Genomic DNA, 23,777 nt, shown 5'->3' with positions numbered 1-23,777 from the left:
TCAACACAGGATCTTCTTGGACAACGGGCCCTTTGCTTCTGAAAGGGTTCTGGTGCTCAAGTCCCAATTTTGTCCTGATCCTTTGGCCATATGTGTATATGTGTGGTGAGATGCCAGAGTTTGGTTCCAGGTGTAGTTGGAAGTCACAGTTCTCTGCTCATGCTTTGGCTGCATGACTTGCAGTTTTGGCCTGTTGTCTCTGAAAAGCAACTCAGTATCCTGTTTAAACAAGATAGGACCCTTTTGAGCTGGTTTTGTGGCTACAACTGTGAACTTCGGTGTGGAACATACCATTCAGCTTGGACAATGAACATTTTGACAGTAACAATGAGAGTCAAGCTCAAATGTCCATCTCAAATTTCCAGTAAGATGCAGGATTTCTTACAGAATCCTGATATCGGAAAGGGGTCCCACCCACCCACTCCACAAATAAAGTTAGATTTTCTGCCAAATAAAATTGGATTTTCTTCTGTTGATGTAAGAGACATCTGAACTTGTAGAGAATTTTAATGAGTTTATTTGAACCAAACTGGCGACAATTACTGGGAAGCAAAATCTAATAGGATTAAGAAAATGTTCTGAGAATGGCAGTTTTGCAGCTTATTTTATACATTAGAATCAAAGGATGAGGTGTAAGGAGGGTTACATGAAATCCACTGGTGTTAGATTAAGGGGGTGGGAGAAAGCAAAGTGGGATTGGATAGACAGTAAAAGGAAAAGATACTTCTTTTACATTAGTGGGCATAGGATAGCTAACAATTAACATTTACAGCACACAGAGATAGTATTCGGGGGAATAGATAACAATGAGGGGTTCTGTAATCTCCTGCTCTAATGCAGTGGTTGTGCCATGAGGGGTCTGGAAAAGGGATTACTCTGACATTCCAAGGGTTTGTTATCTTAGATGCAAAAAGACAGTAGACAGGGTCACTTAAGATAAAGATTGACCTTTGTCAAGAAAGCTGCAGGCTCAGGATGTCACCTGCCATGATCCACTTTTAGTGAGGAATTTTTATGTTCAGACCATCCTATGTGGTAAATTTTGGTCTCTGAGTTTGCATGGCCTGTCATGCTGACTTGTCAGGTTTAGTATTTGGCACCTTTTTCGCCCACACTTACAAACTTGATAGAGGTGTGTGGGGAGAACAGATTGATTTGATTTATAAAAATAAAAATTAAAAAAGCTACATTGTGCCCACTTTGAGTGACTATAGTAAGTCAAGTTGGTTACTTTCCTATTTCAGTGACATTCAACTTGCAGGGCTCTGGCAAATATTCCCAGGTACATTACTGAGACATTCTAGTAACTTCTGTTACCTTGAAAAGTTGGATTCTCAAGGGATTATCTGAAAAGCAAAGACAGATTTATCTAAAACAAATTATCTTTCCTTGGGGTTTACACGATGCGATTTAACCATCTACATTGTTCAAATGAGATTGTCTGACAAGGAAATTTGTGAACTCTGAAGCAAACTACAAGAGACGATATAAATATAGTGCAGGAAACAAAAGCTTTAGAGACAGAAAAATAAGTTGTGAAACCTTGGACAAGTTCCTTACTACCTCTTAGGCTTGTTATTTTCATTTGTAAAATAGAGATATTGAGTATATTTTCCATCAGGCTACAGTGAAGAAGAAAATGAATTAGTTATAGGCACAAGGCTTTCAATAAATGCTCATGTTATCCTCTATCATAACCACAATTGGCTTCTTTAAATCTTTATTTTGCTACCATGAAAAAGGTTTGGCTGCTTGCTGCACGTAAGCCAAAACTCGAGAGGCAAGGTTGGTGGAAAGAAAAGCAGGTTTATTCCAAAAAGCCAGCATTAAAGGAAGACAGTGGACTCCCAGTCACAAATACCGCTAAAAGGTTTTATAGACACGCAAGGGGAGGCAGAGCAAAGGAAGAAATTGGCCAGGCAACTCCAGGAAAAAGCGCTTCCCAGAGGCTGGTCTGCCCCAGGGTCAGGAGTGAATCTCATACATGCAAAAAGCCCCTCCCAAATTACCAGGTCAGGTGTGCACACTGGTCCGAAGTAAACAGAGTCATCAAGGTTTGGGGGGAGGAGAGGGAAGCAAAAAAAGGAAAAAATAAACTTTCAAAAAGTTGTGCCAAACCATTGTGAAATCAAATTACATCAGAGGTTTAGATTTCAAAAATAGAAAATATAAGGTCATCGTAACAATTTCACTTTCACTTTGGAAAGATATTTTCAGTGCGTGTAGAATTCTAGTAATTTTCTTCTAGCTTTGACATTTTATATCATTTTGATGTTTGTGGATTCTTCCTTTTGTTGAGAAATGAGCATCAGTCTTATTGCTGTTATTTTGAAGATCACTGTAATTTAAGTGCCTGACAGTTAGCTTTTTTTAGTTGTAATGCAACTGCCTGACAGTAAGCTTTTGATCGCTGAGGTATCTACTTCAAAGGCATCCATTGGAATAAACATTGTCAGATACACAGCTAGATAAAAAAAACCCCACCCATTAAGTTCCCCTTTTAGGAAGGGTTGGTTGACTTAATTCACTGACCTTTTGTGTGACTCTGCTTTTCCTTTCCTACACTTTAATTTCCGCTCTTATGTTTTAAATTCACCAATAAAGAGTGAACCAGTAAACCCTAAGCACCCCACCTTCAACCTCAATAAAAGCAGAACCCCCAGGTCCATGCTCTCTCTCTCTACTGGAGATGTGGCTATGTGGCCATGGGAATAACATGTACCTTCCAGGACCTGTGAGTAACGAACCTTGTTTTTCCCAAGTTCCCTGATGGTCGTTGCTGAGGTGTGTCTTGCAATCAAAAGAACCGTAAAGGCTGGTTCTGTTACCGGAGAGTGGGCTATTCTTGGTGCAGTGTCCAGGTTCTTGGCATCTGGAGCAAAGAAATGAATGAGAGACAGGAATAAAGTGGTGAAAGAATAGTTTATTAGAAGAGATAGTACACTCCAAAGAAATAGGAGCGGACCCAAGCAACAGAGAATGACTCAAGGGCCCATCATTAAAAGAAGAACTACACTCCAAAGTGAACTTTTGGAGCGGGCCCCTGAGCAAAAGTGAGACTCAAAAGGCTCAAAGGGCTCAGACTGGTGAAGACTTGGAGTTTTTATCCTTGTTTTCTCTAGAATGGACTGTTCCTTTCCGGGTGTGGGGCCACTTGATTGACGTCTGTGATTGACAAGAGGCTATTATCTCATCTTGTTAGATGGCAGAATTCAGTCTGTTATAATGATATTATAGTTCCTTCCCAGAATTCAGTCTGTTATAATGATATTAATGAACTTCCAGGCATATGTATGATATTCTAGAGATGGTATAATTAGGCCCAGGTGAAATGAAGGTTGTTGTGGCCTTTACTATGCACATGTGAGTGGCCAGTTTCATCTAGTTGGGTATTTTGTACCCATTTGTTCCTCATAGGGGTAGATAATTACAATGAAAGGGGAAGTTTGGGGCAGAGAGGGGAGGTCTTTTAGGCAGTTGCATGCTGTGGGTTATATAGGAATGCAGAGACCCAATGCCTATCTCAAACTGCCTGTCTTGCTTTCTCTTTGAGAGACGTGATCCCCATAAAATCTCCATGAGAAGTTGAGGGACAGAGGTTTGTTTTTCTGTACCTGCCTCCTGCTGGGCAGGGGCTTAGAGCTGTCCCTACCTATTGGGGATTCACAGAACTCTTGGCCTATCTGATGCTAGATGATAGAAAGTGGTCTCAAGATCTGCCTGGACGACCATGTTGGCTTCTTTGGTTGTGACTGGCAATTTTGCTGAGGTATCCTCTGTATCCTCAAGGCCCCTCAATGAGGAAAAATAGAGTTTAATTAATAAATTCATTAGCTCTATAGAGCCTGTGTCATTGACATGTTCTTAATTGTCCAGGAGTTAGGCCTGGAATGGGTAGGAGAGAACATTAGACTTCAATGATTACAATCAACCAGTCTGAATCACAAGTTTTAGGGTAATTATCTAAAGCAGAGGTAGGAGATTTTTATGATTCAGGTGAAAAACAATTATTTATGATTAGGACACTTAATGGAGTTGAAATACTAAAGAAAGAAAACTTAGAGTTTCTGTAGCGAGAAGCCCTTTCATTTGGCCTGTATCAGTTCAGCCACAGCATTGAGTCCAAGGGTGGGCCATGTCTGTGGGGTTCACCACAGGTAGTATTGGCCTAGGTGAGTGCCCCCAGGCATTTCTAGCGATAGCATCTACCGATAGGCTAAGACAGATCCCAAACAATCTTACATCCTTTTCCTCTAGCTTGTATTAATATTTTCTCTTTGTCTTTAGTTTTTAGCAATTTTAGTATAGCACACCTATATGTTGTTTTCTCTATATTTAACTTGCGTGAGGTTTATGGCTTCCTGACTTTATCTCTTGATATTTTGTTTCGATTATTTTGATCCTCAAATTTTGTCTCTGCTTCATCTGTCTCATTTTTTTGGGTAGGATTTCAATTACATATCTGTTAAATATATTTACCATTTCCCTCTTATACTTCCTCTTTTTAATCTGCCTCCATTAACTGTTTAATTTTAGTTATTATATTTTTTCAGTTCTAGAATTTCCATTTGAAGAATTTTCCAATTTTATGCTTAGATTTTTCCATTTTTTCATCCAAGTTCTGGCACATATTAATATGTCATTCTAAAGTCCATGTAAAAGAATCTTAATATTTGGATCTCCAGTGAGGGTATTTTTTTTTTTTTTTAAAGATTTTATTGGGGAAGGGGAACAGGACTTTATTGGGGAACAATGGTCAAATTGTTGTTCTTTCAATCTTAGTTGTGGGGGGTTCTGTTCAGCTTCAAGTTGTTGTTCTTTCAGTCTTAGTTGTGGAGGGCGCAGCTCAGCTCCAGGTCCAGTTGCCGTTGCTAGTTGCAGGGGGCACAGCCCACCATCCCTTGCGGGAGTCGAACCGGCAACCTTGTGGTTGAGAGGACAGGCTCCAACCAACTGAGCCATCCGGGAGCTCAGCGGCAGCTCAGCTCAAGGTGCTGTGTTCAATTTTTTAGTTGCAGGGGGTGCTGCCCACCATCCCTTATGGGAGTCGAGGAATTGAACTGGCAACCTTGTGGTTGAGAGCCCGCGCTCCAACCAACAACTGAGCCATCCGGGAGGCAGCTCAGCTCAAGGTGCCGTGTTCAATTTTAGTTGCAGGGGGCAGAGCCCACCATCCCTTGCGGGACTCGAGGAATTGAACCGGCAACCCTGTGGTTGAGAGCCCACTGGCCCATGTGGGAATTGAACCGGCAGCCTTCGATGTTAGGAGCACGGAGCTCCAACCGCCTGAGCCACCGGGCCGGCCCGAGGGTATTTTTATAATCTGTTTTTATTCTTGTTTTTCAGTCCTGTAGTCTCATCTCCTGGTATGCCTAGTAATTTTTTATTGGCAGCTAGATATGATAAATTGCAGAGCTATTTTAAGACTGTAAATAATGTTATCTTTCAGAGAGAATTCATTTGTGTTTGGCAATTAGATAAGAGGAAGATTAAATTCAATCAAATATTTAGTTGATTTGATGCCAGTCTTCATTATTTTTGAGAACATGTCTTACTTACCATTCTAGACTTTCAAGCTAAGACTGGAGCATTTGCCTGGGCCTCTCCTTCTTAGTAGGCATGAAGTCCAATTTTTACCTACCAGCGCTGTAAGACTTTTGGAAACTTTACTCAGCTTCTCAGCCTCTTGGCTTCTACCTACAATCAGACTAATGCCCAAAGGGAGAAAATAGAACCAAATTGGGCTGTTTCTCTGTACTTTCATTCTGTCTTAGCCTAATTTCGCTAGAAAAGAAACCTGAGGTAAAAGTTAAATGCTACTTGTGATGGAGAAACTGACCTAAGATTGTTCCCTGCCACGTGGAACTGACTTAAAATGGTGGCGAGAGCGGAGAGAGAAGTCCCCAGCCTAAGCCCCAGCCCACTTCCACATAGCCCCCTCCAAACCATACCCCTGAGCCAATCACCAGACGATACCTACCCCTTCCCCAACTCAAGGAAGTCCCCAACCCATAAAAACCTGCTCAAAACCTTGCTAGGGGCTCAGTCTTTTGGGAAGGATCCCGCTGAGCCCGCCGGCGTAATAAAGCTGATTCTCCTAACTCTCTGAGTGCCGCTTGGGTTCTTTCCAGTCCTGGTATCCATAATATTCTTGGTTCCCTGACCGGGAAACCCAACTGCGCAGGCCCCTTGAGCTACTGGTTTGGGCGAGAGCAGGCCATAGAGTGGCAGGAGAGCTGAGATGGGGCTAGGCGCGCCCTGCTGATTTCGGCAGGCCCGGGACCAGCGACCTCCCACCCGCTCAGGCCCTTGACTCCCTGCTGGACCCCAGTAGAGAGAAAGGAGGGACAGTCAACCAGGACATCAGACATGGTAAGACCCCAGGGCCTGGACCCAGTTAGGCCTGCCTAAGGGCAGAAGGGCAGCCTGATCACCTCCCGCTGAGTCCCACTTTGGACTCCAGTTAGGGCCGTTCTGGGGGAGGGCATCTTTCCTCCCTGAATGAATGTGTGTGTGTTTGGTCCAGAATGGGATTCTGTGTGGTTCCATGGCCTGTCGGCTACGGAGCCCGAGTGAGCCCCAACCTGTGTTCCGTGGTAGCGTCGCATGGCATAACGGTGATCACACTCTTGGGGTGCGAACTGGCCCGGGACTTATAAGGGGACACCTCAGCCAAGACATACCTAAGGTTCCCGCGAGGGACGCGGCCAGGTGGGTGCCTGATTGAGACCCTTCCCTTGTCTATGCGACACTGAACATCATGGGAAGGAGTCACAGGAAGCCCACGGTTCTAGACTGCATGTTAAAGAATTTCAGGGAAGGTTTCGGAGGCAACTACGGGGTCAAAATGACCCCTGGACGTCTTCGTGCTTTATGTGAGCTGGAGTGGCCAAGTTTTGACGTGGGATGGCCCCCAGAAGGCACTCTTGACCTCCCCACAATTGGCCAAGTCTACATAGTTGTCACTGGGACCCTAGAACATCCAGACCAGTTCCCTTACATTGACTCATGGTTGGAAATAGCCCGAACCCTTCCTTCTTGGGTACGGTTCTACTCCAATAGTAAGGGACAGTCCAGGATCTTTGTTGCATGGACCCACGAGGCCGTGCCCAGAAAGACATGACTAAGACCATTTACCAGGGGACCCTGACCGAAGAGCTGCCACCACTTCCCTACACACCACGGCCAACTGTCGGCACGGCCCTGCCACTTCCAGACACTTCGCCTCAGTCTGACCTCCCCACCCAGCCGACACCCGACCTCCCAAGCCCTCCCCAGGGAAGTCCAGGCCTCCCCATGGTCCCAACCCAACCAGCCCAGAGCCCGAGTTCATAGGATTAGCGGGAATCAAGTTGGACTGAGGGGGACAGGGCTCGTTTGAACTTGGCCCCCAGGAGCCCATGGTTGATTTAGATGTAGGGGGCCAAACAGTGACTTTTATGGTAGATACCGGAGCAGAACACTCGGTAGTCACCATGCTGGTGTCACCGCTCAGGGACTGCAGAGTCACCATAATAGGAGCCACCGGGGATCAAGCTAAGAGCCAACAGTTCTGCCAGGCTTAGACTTGTAAATTGGGAGGCCACACTGTGTCGCACGAGTTCCTCTACTTACCAGACTGCCCAATCCTGCTCCTGGGATGCAACCTCCTTACCAAGTTAGGGGCGCAGATCTCCTTCGAACCATCAGCTCAGGCCACCATGTCACTGCAGCCACCATCAGAGGGACTTATTCTGTCTATCACCACCCTGAGGGAAGAAGAATGGAGGCTTTACGGGACCAGCAGTGTAAAACAGAACCCGGAAGCATACAGGGCCAATTTTCCAGAGGTTTGGGCTGAAGATAACCCGCCTGGGCTAGCAAAACATAAGGCCCCAGTTTGGTGGAATTGAGACCCGGAGCTCAACACCAACGGCTACGCCAATACCCCATCTCCAGGGAAGCTCGGGCAGGGATTCAAAAACACCTCACCCGTCTCAGAGCAGCAGGGATACTCGAAGAGTGCCAGTCACCATGGAATATGCCCCTCCTGCCAGTAAGGAAGCCTAATGGAGAATACCGGCCAGTACAAGATTTGAGAGCAGTAAACCAAGCCACAGTCTCCCTACACCCCGTAGTCCCAAATCCGTATACTCTCCTCAGTCAGCTCCCCTGGAGGCCAGATGGTGCACCTGCCTGGACCTGAAAGATGCATTTTTCTGCATTCCGTCGGCACCCCAGAGCCAATCACTGCTCGCCTTTTAAGGGACTGAACCTTATATGGGCCAGCAGCTCCAGCTGATATGGACTCAGCTCCCACAGGGCTTCAAAAACTCCCCAACGCTCTTTGGGGAAGCTCTAGCCTCAGATTTAGCACCTTCCCTCAAGAGGAATACCCTGCACTCTATTGCAATATGTGGATGATCTGCTCCTAGCCTGTGCCACCGAGACCGAGTGCCAAACTGCGACATGGGCACTCCAGTCCCACTTAGCCGAGACGGGGTATAGAGTCTCCTGGAAGAAAGCCCAGCTCTGCAGAGCTCAAGTATAATACTTGGTGCGGTATAACCTGAGATAGTAAAAATAAAGGAAAAAGAAGGGAGTGGTACCAAAAAGAACGAGAAGCAAATACCAGCTACTGTATTACTGCAGATGACCATAGCTTCATGAAGAGACATGCTCTCTGTATAGAAACATCCTGTCTTGTGATAGTCTACTAGAGGGAGAAAATGGAGAAGAATTTATGCAATGTCTCCCTGCTGGCTTAAATTTTATTGGTCAAAACTTACCTTACAAGACATTAATCTATATTCATTTCTAAATTTTTCAACTGGCCTCTTCAGAACACTCTGAAGCATGTTGCATCATCCAATTCCAGAACTGGTAGTGAAGCAGAGCCTGGTTGGCATCCCCACAGTGGAGGTGTCTCTGCGTCCTCCCCGCCCCCTCAGCTTTACTTACCTACCTATAGTTTAACAATAGATCATCCCCCTGTGGCTTAAGCTTGGAATGTTCCATCCCACCCAGTTCCCTGTTTTAGAAAATTACCCTGAAACTTATGATTAATACCTTCAGGCTTATTGGTCCCGATCTCTATGGTCTAGCATTCTTTCCAGGCTACTCCCTTCATTGTTCCTGGGTTGCTGACTCCACCATAGAATCACGTGGCCAGAGGGAAGCCTCCATGCAGACCTCCAAACCCTCTGGTGGAATGCCCAGACTTTCCCTTAAAAACCCCAAGCCAGTCTGAGAATGTTAAGGCAGCTTTTGGAGGTGTTAACACGCTGCCTTCTCAGACCACCGTCCTCTGATAATAAACGCTTACACTACGACCCAACTGCTGTGTTGGTCTATTGGCTGAGTGGCACAGGCAGCACGAGCCGCAGACTGGTTTGGCCTCTGGTTTTAGTACAAATCTCTTGATGGGCTGGTGCCATGGCTGCAGCAGTTCATACTATATACCTCAGGTACAGATGAGTCCTGGAGACTAGCACTTAGCGTCTGGGAGGCTAAGGCAGCCTGCCAAGCTTATTGATGAAATGGTGGTGAGCTCATGTCCATAGTAAGTTTGAGGACCTGGGAGGCAGATAGGACCTTGACGATTTGAGGAGGTTTCTAAATGTGTCCAGTGCACATTCTCCCAGGAAGTTTGACACCTCAAACCCCTTGGTGACTTTACAGTTCCCTAATGTCTTCAAATTAATGGTTGTATATATTGTCCAGCATTTCTAATTCTTAAAGGATGATTTGATCTATAATAAACCAGTCCACGTTACTGGAAAAGAAATAAAAACTGCTATCTTTTAAAGATTTTACTACAGAAATATAAAATGTTAACCCCATGTACCACACTCAACATAGCTAAAAATTAGCTGACAGCTTCACGATAAAATTAATGGGACACCAAGGTATCGGGCTGTCACCTATCCATAGAAATCACCCCTCACCTTTATATTGAGTTTTCAGATAAGTTCAGCCAACATTTTCAGGGTCTAGTTGCCCTTAATTGCCTCAGGCTAATCACTGACTATGTTACTCCTCTAATGGAAATGCCCATCCTGACTAAAGCACTAATCATGGGTGGGGCATTACAAGAAGGGCCAAAATTTACCAATTACGTCACACCCCACACGGTTTACAACTGGTTTGCTACGTGTTTACTATGTGTTTACTCCTGATTACTGCAAAAACTCAACTCTGACTGATCATTATCTCTCCTTTATAACCAGCACTAAATCTACCTCTGGTCTAATTTATAGTCTGATTCAACTTTTGGGACAGACTCCAAAACTTTCAGAACCTCCCCACCTATTGTCAAAGATGTTAGTTCTTAATGAAACCACCTTAGAGAAGTTTACCATTGCATGTGCACTATATTTTTATGTAATATGAAACAGAAAGTATCAATATTAGGAGCTCTAAAGAAGGGTCCTCTCTTCCACTTGCTCTTCCACTTCTCAGAGCACCTGAGATGACCCTTTTAATAGGTAATAGATGCATGCTTAATGAAACAGAAATTCGAGATGTTTCACTAGCTTCATTGAAAATAACAGTAAGTTCACAGAGATTTTAGGATGGTAACTTTTGTCTACTTCCTCCCAGTCATTTGTCACCATCACAGGTCATCCCCACCATTGTAATTTAAATATGTGGGGCCAATGGGAAACAATGACCTTTCCAAAGGGAAGAGGACGTTTCTTCAGTAAAAGGGATATGCATGGCTGTGGTTCTTCGCTAGAACCTAATCTACAGCCTCCGTCTCAACATCAAAAAATATTTTAACACAAAATTATATATAGAATAAAAAATATTTGCCATATGATCTCAATTATATTATGTACATATCTATAAAACATGATGCATATGTAAGGATATACTGAAATGTTAACTGATTATACCAGAATCATGGAATTATGAGTGCAAGCTAATTTCTATGCACTTAATTGAATTTTCATAATTTTATCTAATGGGCATGTAATTTTTTCCCAAAAAAACTTTTAAAAAAACTTTTGTCAGGTATTGTGCTCTTCTAGGTACTTAAGTGAGTTAATAAGCATGAAAGGTATAGAACAAGACCTGGTATATAGTGTGTTTTTTAAAAAAAGTTAGCTATTATGTTTACTGCATAGAAAATTAAATTCATGTTTTTCATGAGTTTAAAATTTAAAATACCTGTATATAAAGGCATGGGTCTTAAAGAATATACAGATCTACAAAGGCACCAAAAGATCTACTAAGGATGCCTACCTCCTTTTTTTAAATCAAATAATTGAAACAGGAAAAAAAAATCCATGCTAACTCTTAGGCAGAAGAATATGAGAGATTTGAAATCTCTCTTCAGCTGTGAATGCCGCCCCAGGCTGGCTAAGGTTATAGTCTGGGCAGAGAAGAATGAAAAAATATCTGAGGAGGGAAAGCATAAGCAAAGGAAGAGTGGGAGAGGGAAAAGAAGGCAGAAATGTAAAGGAGAGAAAAAGTTGGAGAGGATATAAAAATTAATTGGAGGAAAGAGAAAAGGGGAAGATACAATGAAAGTGACAATTGGAAGAGTGGCATGTACAAGGACCAATTAATGTTACTTACATGTGCCAAGCATTTTGCTAAGTGTTTTATAATTGTCTCATTTAATTTTTAGAACAGCCCTCTGAAAATGGTATTTTTGTTGTCCCTGTTTAACACATGAGAAAAATAAGTTTCTCAGGGATTAAGTGATTTTCCCCAAATTATGTGTTGCTTCTCTTTAATGAGATATGTTCCGGAAAGCCCAAATCTCCTTGAGCCTCACTTTGGCCTGATTTGTATTTTTGGGAGTGTGATGTCAGATCTTTCCAGGCTCTAAAATAAATGAGCAGAATATCTGCCCCTTGTGTGATGTCACCTTATATACTCCTTATTTTCTACTATCCTGTGAAGCAAACAGATTTAATAACACTTAGAATAACTTAATATGAAGAGAAGTGCTGGCGTGCAACATTAATGTCATGTCCGTATTTTCCCAACTAAAAATTAAATCATTAATTTCAAGATAATTATATTTGCAAATTTATTATATATAAAATTTTCCCAAGGTATAAAAACGAAATCACAAAGCACTTTTTTGAAAAGTATAAAATAAAATCTGTTTGGCCCCAGAATCTTAATATTGTCACCGTAAGTACCTGACATCTGTGTCACCCCACATTTTAGAAGAAACATTTTCCAAAAAAAGATAAATAGGAAAAGTGGCTGCTGTGAGGTTTTATAATTTCCTCAATATTTGGTTAAAACAGTTTATGGTTGGCAGTCAGTGGGTCTGGGTTATAGCTCCTTCTCTATCAATAATCTGAGCCCCAGCCCCTAACTTCACTGGGTCTTAGCTTTCAGATCCATGAAATGAGGGTTTGGGTAATATGTTTGCAAAGATGTTATGACGGTGTAGCTTATAAAAAAATAAGGCAGGGAGCTCTTGTGATAAGAATTAGATCATAAGGAACTTTAAAATTAATGATATTTTAAGGTTTCTAATACTTTGCTAGAAAAGAATTTCACATGTTAATCATGACTGACTTTTATGTGATGCTATAAATGACAGGTTACATTAATGATAGGTGATTACATTGAGCGAAAGAAAACAAAATAGCCATCCATAAATACTAAGTTAATGAATATTATTCATCTTTATTATGTTGTAATATTTTTGTGTAAGATATGCCACAGCCAATAATTTGGTCAAAGTTGAAATAATCAAGATAGTTGCATGCATTTTATTGCTCCCCCTGATAGCAATCCCTGTGGTGACACACAGTTAAAATACTTTTGGAGGATCAGGAGAGTATGGTGGGAAGAGAGGAAATAATTACTTAGTAGGTCTTGGAAACCATCCTTCAATTAAAGTCAAATCACACCAATAATTTACTATGTTAAAATTCAATAGCTTATTATTAAAGATAGTTTTTCCCAATATAAAGATATGAAAATCTTTAAAAGTGGAAAACTTGAAGGAAAAAAAGGAATTGAAATTTATAATTGCTGTATTATATACATCAGTTAGTATGCATTCAGCTTCAAGTAACAGAATACCCTAATAAAAGTGGCTTAAAAAATAAAGGTTTGTTGTTACTTTTCATCCACGAAGTCTGGAGGAAATGTTTCCAGGTTTGTTAGAGCAGTTCAACGATTTCATTAGGTGTCAGGACTTTCCATCCACCACACTTGGTACATTGGCTTGATACCCTCATGCTTGCAAGATGGCTCCCCCTGCTCCAGGCACCACATGTATTAGGTTGGTGCAAAAGTAATTGCAGTTTAAAAGGTTAAAAATAATTGTAGAAACCACAATTACTTTTGCACCAACCTAATAAATATGACAATATTTGGGGCCCCCCAAATGGATGTTTCTTCCTATGTGTCACTTTTTGTTAGAGAGAAAGCCCTTTCCCAGACTTCTTATTTTCTACTGACCAAACTGAATATCCTACCAGCACCCCAGCTGCAACAGTACCTGCTATTTCCAGCCTGTGTGATAGAAGCCAAGTCTTGCCAACGAGGAAACGGAGAGGCGCAGCCAACACACTCACTTTTACATGTTGGTCTATGTCCATACGAACATTTCTTTCTTACAAAGGTTTTATCTGCATTGTTTAAATCACACTGCGTAGCCACTTTTGTAACTTGCTGTTATACTTAATATTTTACCATAGACATTTGTTCCATAATAATAGTCTTTGGAAATTTTATTTTAAATGGTGACATAATATTCTATGAAAAAAAATATAACAACCATCATAATTTACTTAACTTATAATAAACAGCGTTCCTTTCATTTCTGGAATACCTACTGAGTATTAAGTACTATGTGCCAGAGGCCTTACACAAATACCTCCAAACGTTAGAACAATGCTGCAATGTAAGCTGTTATTATTCTGATTTTACAAATGAGGAAACTGAAACTCAGAGAGGTTAAAACTTACCAGATATTCCTGCTGGTAAATTGCAAAACAGAATATTTGATCCCAGGCCCATCTGATTCCCAAACCAGCAAACATAATGATATTTATTCAACATTGTTATGGGATGAAAATAAATTTAAACCCAAATGAATGGGCCAGTTCACAACTATAAATGAGCTAAGTTTATTATTGAGCAAAACCAACCAACTAAAACAAAACAAAAACCTGAATTCATGCAGGTAGCCAGCAAATGGCTGCAAAGCTATAATGGACATTTCAACTCTACTTACATGGAATTGAAGCTACAATTCATCATCTTACTTCTTAGTAAACCTTCAGCTGTTATTCAATTTGTATCAGTACTTATACATAGAACTTATTCTGACATCCTGTTTTTCATAATTCTTGATCATAATTCATGTTTTGGGTGGTTCCATTACTCTCATAGTTTGTTCTGCACAATTCTTTATCAGTACTTCCTACAGTTGCCCCGACCATGTATCTAGCACGTGCAATTAGTCATATTCTTCAACATTTTTCAGGAGGGTTAGATTAAGCTCAGTTTCTCATAGCATCAAAAATTAAAACTGCTGATTTAACTCTAATATAGCAAAATAAATTCCTTTAGCCACTGGAAACTTCTGTGAACCGTGTGTGTGTGTGTGTGTGTGTGTGTGTGTGTGTGTGTGTGTGTGTTTGTCTATGTGTGTGTGTGTGTGTGTGTATTACTTTCTACAATAGGCTTGATCCATATCCTCAAACAAGTGACAATCAGTCTTTTTCTGAAGATATTAAGAAAGCCATACACTATCTGTAGGTGTAAGCAGTTAAATGCAATGCATGAATAAAAAAAGGAAAAATAAGAGGGAGGAGGAAAGAAGAAAGAAATGTATATATAGGGCAAGGGAAGGGAAAAGTGGAGAGTGCTGTAATGATTGTCGCTTCTGCTGTGACAGAATCAATTCTAGAGCAGACTGGAAAACACAGGGTAAATGTTTTTGGCCAGCCAATAGGACTAGCAGAGACTGAGCTAAACTCAACTGCTGTCACTGATTGCATCACCACAGTTTACCTTCTCTGAGGACACATCCTTCTCCTGGCCTCCTGCCCAGGGCTTGTGTGCATTACAACAAACTGCCTGCCCAGTTTCAGGCATTTTGGGCATGGTCTAACTTATTTTCCTACCCCCTACCAGGTCCTACTCCAAAGAGCTTTCCCAAATACCACCTCCTTTCAATGTTCAGTCCTCAGCTCTTGCTTCCCCTTCCCCCACCCCATGCCATTCCTGCCTATGGTGTGGGTGGTTCCAGGAGTAAAGTGACATAAACAGGTTTCCTCTGGACTCCGCGTAGCAGAGCCAAATAGGAAACAATGATGGCAGCTTTCTTTATGAGGCCAAACATGTATTAAAAAGTGCTGACAGTCTGGGAAAGCTGTCCCTTAGGGAGCAGGGGAGGTTTTACCTTTTCTCCTTTCTAGATTACTAATATTCTCTCTTAGCACCTCATTAATAATACAATTCTATATAAATTTTGGGTTTATTTGAGAAAGGAGAAAGATGATGAGTAAATGAAAATGTGCAAAATGAATCTTACTGGAATATGTATATACAGAGGGTGCCAAAAAAAATGTATAACATTTTAAGAAAGGAAAAAACACTATTACAATTGTAATACAATGACTGATGCTCCATTCATTTGATTAATGCCACCTTTTGAGCTTTTGAGTACTACACATTGCTACTGTAATTCAATTCAACTTTGAAAAGTAATATATGGATAACATCTCTTAAAATGTGTACCTTTTGTTGGACCCCTGATATATATAAACATTAATAAGTAAATTTTATAAATTTATAGAAAAAGAAAAATAATAGAATAATAGACTTTGAATAGATACAAATCTGGTTTTTATTCTGGCTCCCACATGTACTAACAGAGTGACTTAGGACAAGTTAGTGAACTTCAAGGATCACTTAATTTCTTTCACTAAAATGAAGGTGATGACATCTACCTCAGAGGAATGTTAAGAATTATGAGAAAGGATGTCTATCAAGGGTAAGGCATAGAGTTATTGAATAGAACTATTAGTTCCTTTTCCTCTCTCTTTAACCCATCAGCCCAAGAGAATATAGATTTTTTTTAATCTAAAATTTTTAAAAGTGTTTGAATTAATCAACAAATATATTTAAGCATGAAAACATTATCACATGGAACAATCAATTTTACAGTTTAAGTAAGTAATCAAGAGCGTAATGTTTAATTCTGGTTATTGAATTATAATTGTTAAAATATGAAATAAAAATAGACAAGGGTTTTCTATCAGGCAACGCTTTTCTAGAATCTTCTAGGTATTCTCTGGAGTAAGAAATAAGTCTGGGTTAAGGTTAATTACATAAAATATTAATTTATATTTCCCTACATAAAAATAGACTAACAAATATACTTGATGACATTTTTAGGGGTTCTGCAGACAAAGGCCTACTAACCCTCTGAGGACTAGCCCAAACTCTCTTTTAAAAACAAACTAACAAAATTTTCTTAAGAGTCCGTGTTAAAATTAACCTCTCCTTCCAATTTTCTTATAAATTCTTAACACTTTTCTCCCACTTTGTGCCTATCATGATGATTATAAATGTATTTTACAGAGGCCAGTTTTCCCACACTTATTCACATTCAGTGAAAGAATCCATCAAAATTTATGAAATAAGTAAGAATTCCGAAGCTCCCTCTTACTTCCACTCACCAAAGAAGCAGATACTCTTTCAAATGCCAAGAATAATAAAAACATGCAAATCCCCCTTTGGAATTCCTCATGGGATTGAAACTCTATGGGAAACACATACAAACCTGTTAGACTTTTCATCTTTGACTCTTAGCTTTGAAGCAGTTAATTAAAAAATTTATATATTTTTAACTATTTTCATATGATTCATGAATTATGTTCCTTTTTAGCCATCTAATACAAAAACCAGGATGTTATTTATCACCTCTGTAGAAACTATTCTTTCATATGTCTCTGACTAATGCTTTTGTCACGTACTAAGGGATTGTGATGCTTTTCCTGTCAACAATCAAAGTAGTAGGTGTGGCAGAAAGACAAAAAATATCATCTGGACAATAACCAGATAAGCTCAGTCAAAATTAAAGAGGAGAAGAAGAGAACTTACATGTACTCTGCCTACTGTGTGCCAGATACTGCTCAAGACATTTTATAATTAACTCATTTAATACAACAGTCCTATGGGGTAGGTATAAATGTTCTATTTTGTAGATGAGGAAAGTTTAGTGCGAGAGATGAAGTCACTTACCCATGGTCACAGAGCTAGTAAATTAGTATTCAAACTGAGTGTTCCCAAACCAGAATTTCATAAGCATATTGAATTTTGGGCAAGCATTGTAGAATCTTTAGCTAGTATAATTAAAGAATCAAGTATTCTGTCAAGCCAAAAATCTCTTTCAAAGTTAATACATTCCTGTAAACCTCTCTTTAAAAAAATTAGTCTACTTCTATTTCTCATAAATATTATATGCATGTTTATTGTATATATATATGTATGTTATATATATGTATGTTTATTATGTTTGTTATATGTATGTTTATTGTGTTATATGTATATATATGAGATACAGAATGCATTGGGCAAATTCTTTACTGACCACTGGACACAACCAGGAATTTGGCTTCATGAATAAATAAATCCTGACTATTATCTTTACTTGTGATTGGCCTCTTTCCCCTAAAGCTTCAGGGTAAACGAAACAAAAATCAGATTAATCAAGACTTTCAAATAAAATAATACATTCCTGCACTTAAATACTATCCATCTGTCTATTTATCTGTCTATCTACCTATCTACCTACCTTCCTACCTACCTGAGAGACTCAGAAGTAGGTCTACATTCTACTCAAGGGTGAGCAGGAAGTAAGGCAGACTAAACAAAACATTCAGATTTCTTTGCTTTCCAAAAGGATGATAACCAGAGCTCCCCCTGCCCCCAACAAATTATGCATCAGTGATTAAATTAAAGTGGTGTGATTTCTCCCAGAATGTTACAGGTACTTCCCAGCACCAGTGCAAACACTCTCCAGAGGGGATTATACCAGACAATCCATTGGCAAGAAAGTAGAAAATACTAGAATATATTAATTCTCTTATGAGAATGAATATGTGTATGTATATGTAGTTTTAGTTTAAAATAAAATATAAAAAATAGATGTTCGTAGTGACTCTTGCTGTTGTGGTTGTCTACCAATCATTTGTCATATGTGCTATGAAAGAGGGCCTAGGTGGAAGGTACACGATGCTGAGGGGTTGACAATGGCACATTTCCTCATTGGTTTGCTGTGTATTTCAGATCACATGTGCCTGGTTAACTGGATTTACATATTCTATTAGGTTGGTGCAAAAGTCATTGCGGTTTTTGCAATTATTTTTAACCTTCTAAACCGCAATGACTTTTGCACCAACCTAATAGTTCTGATTTCAATCTAACTGATCTTCATGAAATGAACAGGTGACTAAAAAACAATCTGGCAACTGATTGAAGATGCTAATAATGCATATACAAGTAAACAACAAGAAAACTGCAGAGCTGACATTCCTATTCTTCAGACAAGCTCTTGTCAGACACATTACAAATTATCAAGATTATTGAAATATCTATTTATGTACATTATCATTATGATGTGTAGTTAATATACAAAATAAATACTATTTTTACATATTTCATTTTATTGATAGGTTGCAAAAATGTCCACAAGTCGTATCCATATCTGTGTGCATGGCCCTTTGCAATTTGATTTTGCAGTTACTGCCATGAAGAGGTAAAGTCTGTTCTTCTGTCCCTTGAATCTGGACTTGACCATAAGGACAAAGGGATAGTAGAAATAATTACACAAACAGACACTTGAAAAATGGTTGTACATTGGGGTTTCCTCCCTTGAGGCTTTTGGGAACTCTGCAGCCACTGCCATGGAATTAAGCCTGAGTTCGCCTGCTGGATGATGATATATTGCCTGCACTCATATGGGAGCCAGTCAACTGCCAGATCTGTGAGTGAGGCCGTTGATAGCCACCTGATCGGGAAAGCATAAGTAGACCACCTGAAACCAACAGAAGGACTTTGCAGTTGAGTCCAGTCAAAATGCCAACCCTCAGAATGCAGGAGCTGTTAAATAAATGATTATTGTTTTAAGTAACTAAGTTTTGGAGTGGCCGGTTACACAGTTAAAAACTGATACAGAAGTTAGTACCTAGAAGTGAGGTGTTGTTGTAACAAAAACCTAAAATATGTGGCCCTAGGTCTCTGAATTGGGCAAAGACTGAAAAAACATTGAGAACCCAGTGGCAAAAACTAGAAAAAGGATGAGCAAACTATTGGTGGTAGCTGTTGAGGAAATTTCTATAGCAGGCCAGAAAAATGAAAATGTGTATCATGGAGTTAAAAACAATTGGTGAAATGGTTGTCTGCAGTAACATGGAAGATTAAAAATACATATATTTCTATTGAATTTAGGGACCAAGATGATTTCCTGGCAAAATCTTGAAAGTGTCGATTGATTTCATTTAGCTGCCTAGAAAGAATTTAGAGGAAATATACAGACAGTAAAAATGTTTCTCATCCCTAATCCCTTTAATCAGTAAAAATCCTCCAAGTGAAAGAGGTCTGAGGCCAAAGATGATATCAAGGTATGGTATTAAAATTTTATTAAGGCAGTTGAAATAATTAATATGGTATCTAGTAGACCCTTTTAACTAAAAATCAGGAAGGGGGAGTCAAAGAATTTTAAGGGTGTTATCCCACAACATCCTGACCCACAAAATTCTCTCTTGAAAGAATTGTGGGTGTGGCTTTTCTTGAATCAAGGAGGCTCAAATTAGACTCATGAGAAAAATCACAAAGTTTTAAGAGAGTTGTGAAATCACCACACACTTAAATTGAAGAAATTGAGATTGCTCAAATTTCAAAATAGCCTCTGCAACCCTTACTTTTTACCAGTAGGAAGCAATCCGAGAAAACTATTTAGCTGTAAATATTGGTGTTCTCTTATGGAAGAGGAATAAGAGCTCAGGAAATGGAGCTAAGAGACTTGGAGAACAATAGAGCAGAGACATGAAACTAGACCCAATCAAAAAAATTGTTCCTGCCCACAGAATGGGGACATCTGGCAAGACATGGATTTTAGAATTGTTATAGCCCAATGATTCACATTCTTCCCCTTTCTGATGACAGTGTCTACTCTCATGAACCTGTCCCTAGCCCATCATTGTATATTATGTGTGTGTTGGGGGAAAATAATTAGTGTTTTATAGTTCATAGGTCTCTAGAACAAGAGACACCCATCTGAGGAGATTCAACTGATCTGATTTAGATCACAAGATCCCATACTAGCCTGATGTCATAATTAGATGAGATTTGGGGAGGTCTTACATGTGGAAGGAATGGTAATTATTCTGTCCAAAGGATAGACTGTACTAGATGGCTGTAATGCTTTGTAGCTTCTTTTATAAAGAGATGTCTATTTCTCTAACCCTTGAATTTAGACTAGTCTTATGACTTATTTCATCATTAGTGTGCAGGAGAAGTGAAGTTGTACCACTTGCAGGCCTAGACTACGTTTGTTCTCTCTGATCATGTCGACCACTACCATGTGAACACACATGGGCTACTTGTCTCATGGTGAGAGGTGTGTGGCCCAGTCACACGTGTCACTCCAGCCAACAGCCAACCAACACAGAAGCAGATCTGCTTGATTTTTCAGCTGCTCAGAGACACTTGAGTGAGCTAAATGAGCCAGTTGAGAAAAGCACCTAATTGATCCCAGTCCAGATCGTTGACTTAAGAATTGTGAAATAAACAAATGGTTGTTATTTTAACTACATAAATTGGAGACGGGGAAGGTTGTCACATAGCAGTAGGTAAGTGATATATCCCATCCTTCCTCCTTTGGTCTTTAATTCTCTCCCTGCCATAAATCAAATGTCCATATAGTGGTGGGTCTGTTTGGGGCATTGTAGTCTATTCTAGTAGTCTATTTGTGTCTGCACCAGTTCAACACTATGCTATTCAATGTAGCTTGCTATCTGAGGGGGCAAGTGTCTCCCTGACACACCTGTTGTCTTCTTCAGGACAATCTTGGCTATTCTTGACCTTTTGTTCAACTCTTTAAATTTTGAGCTTTATCAAGTGCAACTGGAAAAATAAACCCTCCCTGTTGGGATTTTTTATTGAGATTTTATTAAATCTACAGATAAATTTGGAAGAGTTAATAACATTTTTTGATATTGACTCTTCCCAACTATAAACATCTCTTTGTTATTTAAATGTTCTTTGTTCTCTTCTAATAATGTTTTATAATTTCCTACATAAATATTTTGTACATCTTTTTTAGATTTAAGTACTTTATATTTTTATTGTTAATATAAATTAAATTTAAAAAAATTTCCCAACTGACCATATCAAAGTGCAAATGACTCTTATTAGTTATAATAATTTGTCTGTTCATATTAGAATATTTTATACTTGACAATAATCTAGAGAAAATAGCTCTCTCTCTCTCCCTCTTATGCTTGACGGTAGATGAGTCCAAAGCAACAGCTGCAAATATAAGAAGAAAGAAATAGAAAAAAGCCAAAAATGCACCCTTTTTCCATTATAAGTTTGCAAGTTTGAAGCAGATTGAGTGAGGGAAAAGAAATACCATGCTTCCCTGAAAATAAGACCTACCCCGAAAATAAGCCCCAGTTAAGATCATCAGCCAGAGGGACACATTTAGTATGTTATGACGATGTTCCAAAAGATGACGTGACTGTATGTGAATAAATGTAGATTGTCGTACATAAAAAAACAAGTTATCCCCTGAAAATACACCCTCATTCATCTTTTGGAGCAAAAATTAATATAAGACCTGGTCTTATTTTAGGGGAAATACAGTATAAGACCCAGTCTTATTTTTGGGGAAACACAGTAGCTACTTAGATAAGAATTTGTAGTTTTGATATTACATGTTCAGGGAATGGAGGTAAATTATTATTAGACCAGACCAAACTTTTATTTTCTAAAAGTAACTGTAGGATCTTTGGCATAACAGAACTCTTGCTACCTTAAATGTTCCAATGAATAAAAACAATTTAAGCTTTATGAAAAAAACTATAACATATGTTTAATGTTTCTTTGAGATGGCAAGGAAACGAAGGTATCCATAAAAACCAACATCAAAGTAAAGCAGGACACCTAAGAGGTAAGCAAGAACCAAAGCCATCATTTGTCATCTGCAGACCCCTGGAGGCTTTGAATTTGTTTCATGACTGTGCAGGGGGTGGTGCTACTAGACTCCCAAACTTGGTGGTCCCTGAACTTTATCTTCTTTCATCAGAAGATATTGGGCAGTCATTATCCAAGGGATAATACATTTCCAGAACATTTTCAAGATAGGATTGTATAGGAAAATCATGGCTATGGAGATGATAGAATAATTTCTCTAATAAATGTTAAGATGAAACACAGAAACCTACTCAACCTACTCAGGAGTTCAACAAACTCTTACTTATTGAATTGGATTTAATCAAATGAAAAGCATCATCTGCCTCTAGGAAAGGCAGAGCAAGGTTCCTCAATAATGACATTTACATAAAAGAAAGAGCTGAGTCACTATAAACCTGAAGCATAAGAATAACTTCAGTAATTCTGCAGAATTCAGAATCTCATATATAGAAATAGATGCCCCTGTCTGTAATCAGTTCCTCCTTTGTCTTTCAGATGCTTTGATCTTTTGCCCCAAGTGGAAAAAGTGATGTTTAAAGTGCAGTAGGTGATTCCAAATTCATGACATTTAAAATATGAATCATGAGGATTATTTGGGGAACATTTTACATGTAGGAAATGCAACAAACCACTTACGTTCCAGGGTGAGAGTCCAGTACTCCTTATGCCTCTTTTTCTAAAGTGCTACTGCCCTCATACAAGAGAAGTGTTTTCATCTTCTTTTAACTCAATGGGCATTTGATACTATAGAAGTGACTTCATAGTTTTTAAATATTTTCCTACATCTTGTGTTTTAGAACACTTGCTGAAGAAAAGATTTTGTGGTGGGTGGTGTAGTGACTTGAAAACATTTGAAAGAAAAGCAAATAAATTGGCCAAATGGTAACTAGGTTTAAAAGGACTCAGTATTGGGGGGAAAGGAGCTGAAAATAAGGGTGCAACCAGGAGAACGAAACATTGGCTTTATCCAATGCTATGACACAGCAAATTTTATTTCCTTTAATGCCCTTGCCCTTGACCTCTGCCCCTAATACTGAGCACTGGCAGCCTTGTATGCTCCCCACAGCTACTCTGAGCAGACCCTATGGATATATCTTCTCTTTTCCATCCTTACATTCCATCAAAACTCAACTGTTAAGATTTTCTCACTCTCCTGCTTCCACGTCCAGCTATTCTCATCAGGAAGGAGCTCACAGACTAATATCTGTGTGACATTACATGTAAATGATTTGGGGATTTTTCCTTCCGTCCCAGAAGTAAATGGTGACTCACACTGCTTAGTTTCTCTTCTTCAATACACATCCATTCACTCAGGAAGTGCCTTCTTTTTTGCTGCCAAGCCAGTTCCCAGAGTTTATGTTGAAAGGTGGCAATAAAGGTAAAACCTGAGAGGTGGGAGGAGAAAGGAAAGAGGTTAGTTCAAAATAAGGAGATAAGAGAATTTTGGCAATTTAGGGCAAATGAAAGGTTCTGAAGTAATGTGGGTATAAGATAATTGGGGAAGAGGAAAAAAAGTAAAAGAGTTGTTGCTGGGGGTGGTTCAACAATCAACTTTAATACATTTTTTTAAAGCACAAAAATTAGAATGTAATTCCATTTTTATT

General features: G+C 39.5%; 1 long non-coding RNA gene across 1 annotated transcript; it reads right to left on the bottom strand.

Moving 5' to 3' along the window:
* Positions 1-1,786: 1,786 nt before the first annotated feature.
* Positions 1,787-23,560, bottom strand: LOC141572934 (uncharacterized). The gene is made up of 4 exons (XR_012498507.1): positions 23,446-23,560; positions 7,615-7,748; positions 2,748-2,872; positions 1,787-2,026 (listed from the first exon to the last, which is right to left on the bottom strand). It is a non-coding gene; the product is annotated as an uncharacterized LOC141572934 (long non-coding RNA).
* Between the last annotated feature and the right edge of the window lie 217 nt (positions 23,561-23,777).

The sequence above is a fragment of the Rhinolophus sinicus genome, linkage group LG01 (assembly GCF_036562045.2).
Source record: "Rhinolophus sinicus isolate RSC01 linkage group LG01, ASM3656204v1, whole genome shotgun sequence".
Taxonomy (NCBI): Eukaryota; Metazoa; Chordata; class Mammalia; order Chiroptera; family Rhinolophidae; genus Rhinolophus; species Rhinolophus sinicus.
This window is presented reverse-complemented; position numbering and strand designations above follow the sequence as displayed.